This window comes from Limulus polyphemus, unplaced genomic scaffold, assembly GCF_000517525.1.
Source record: "Limulus polyphemus unplaced genomic scaffold, Limulus_polyphemus-2.1.2 Scaffold19, whole genome shotgun sequence".
In the NCBI taxonomy this organism is placed as follows: Eukaryota; Metazoa; Arthropoda; class Merostomata; order Xiphosura; family Limulidae; genus Limulus; species Limulus polyphemus.
This window is the reverse complement of record NW_013665629.1, coordinates 774,530-776,391: the sequence shown is the minus strand read 5'-3', so window position 1 is coordinate 776,391 and position 1,862 is coordinate 774,530.

Sequence of the window (1,862 nt, the reverse complement as noted above, 5' to 3'; positions counted from 1 at the left end):
TGCTAAATTAGGGACGGCTAGCGCAGATAGCCCTCGTGTAGCTTTGCGCGAAATTCAAAAACAAAAAACAAACAGACTAGCGTAGATAACCCTTGCGTATCTTTAGACGAATTTCCAAAACAAACAAATATAAGAAATACAAAGAGAAACCAAGCCTTGCACCTTTATTTAAGTTAACCAAAATAAGGACTCAAAGACCGGTAAATCCGCGAAAGTTGTTGTGGAACTAAATCAAGAGGTATCTAGAAGATTATTTTGATGATGACAAAGATCAAGATCACAATAACATCAATATCTTTCATTACCATGGATGTAACTAATTCTTGATTCAACGTTAATGTTATATATTTATGCTAAAATATTAATTAATCCTTCTTTCCTATAACGCATCAAACAATATCTTGTTTCCACTAAAATTGTCGCGCTGAGCGCCACCCAGTGGTTATTGTGTCGGACTGTGAATCACAGGTTTCGTTACCGTAAAAACATTATAAATGAATACAAAATTGCGCTTCACACTTTGGGGCCGTGGGTGAATTATAAGAGTTATTTTCAAATCCCACTATTCAGTTAGAGTAACCCAAGAGTTGGCGTTAGATGGCGTTGGGTAGCTGCTTTCCCTCTAATCTATCACTTCAAAATTGGAGACGTTTATCGCACATTGCTCTCGAGTAGCTTTCCGCGAAATTCAACAAAGACAAACAAAACAAAATACTAAAGTGTTTACTAATTTCTACCCTTAAATAATGCATTAAAGAAGAAATTTTTACATGAAAACATTACTTAATTTTGAAATAAACTTTCAAACAATAAAGTATTTATTATAAAATACCAGCTAATAGTAGCATGGCTCTTATCTCTAAACAATAATTTTCTTCCGAGAAAAATCGACCAATCCTTACCTCTCGCAAATCATCTTAGAACTCAGTGTTTTCGGTATAATATCAATTTTTGCCTTCTAGTAAAACATCGGGCAATGGATTATTTACGGTATAACACCGTCTGATACCTGGATTCACTAAAACAACGAGCAATAGGTTATTTTAAGTTAAACGGTACCCAGTCCTTACGTTCATTAAAAGCATAAGTAATAAAATTATTTCAAGTTAAGAATTGGTTTATTCCTGCTTTTGTAAAACCATTAGGCAATGAATAAATCAACTCCAGTCAAAAACTGTCTAATTGTTTCTTTAAGTAAAGCATCAAGTAATAGATTAACTCAAATTAAACACAGGCTAATCCTTGCACTTAGTAAAGCATCAAGTAATAGTTTAATTCAAATTAAACCCAGGCTAATCCTTGCACTTAGTAAAGCATCAAGTAACAGTTTAATTCAAATTAAACACAGGCTAATCCTTGCCTTTAGTAAAGCATTACACAATAAATTAGTTCAGGTTCAAAACTGGATGATTTTTGGTTTTAACTCGTGCATCAAGCAATATATTATTTGCAGATAAACAATATAATGTTCTTGTTTTCAGAAGAATATAAAGCAATATTATAATTTCCAGTTAAATAAAACTAAAAATTATATAGATTTATACTTTTCTGAAAACAAGAAAATTATATTGTTTAACTGTTAATAATATACTAGCAGAAACCCGCAAAACATTTCCGGCAAAATTAGTATCTTTATCCTAACAGTACTTCTTTAAATATAACATTTCTAGCACAATACAAACGAATTGTAATCATAAACAACGAAATGTGTAAATACACTTGTATATAGGTCGTACTTTATAAAACTCTAACTTGTGTTAGGCCTAAGTTCGATAAAGAGATAAATTAACACTGTAACCTGTGTATGTTTTTTTTAACTTTAGTTTACTTAGGACTAAACTTTACTGTACTTAATACTATCG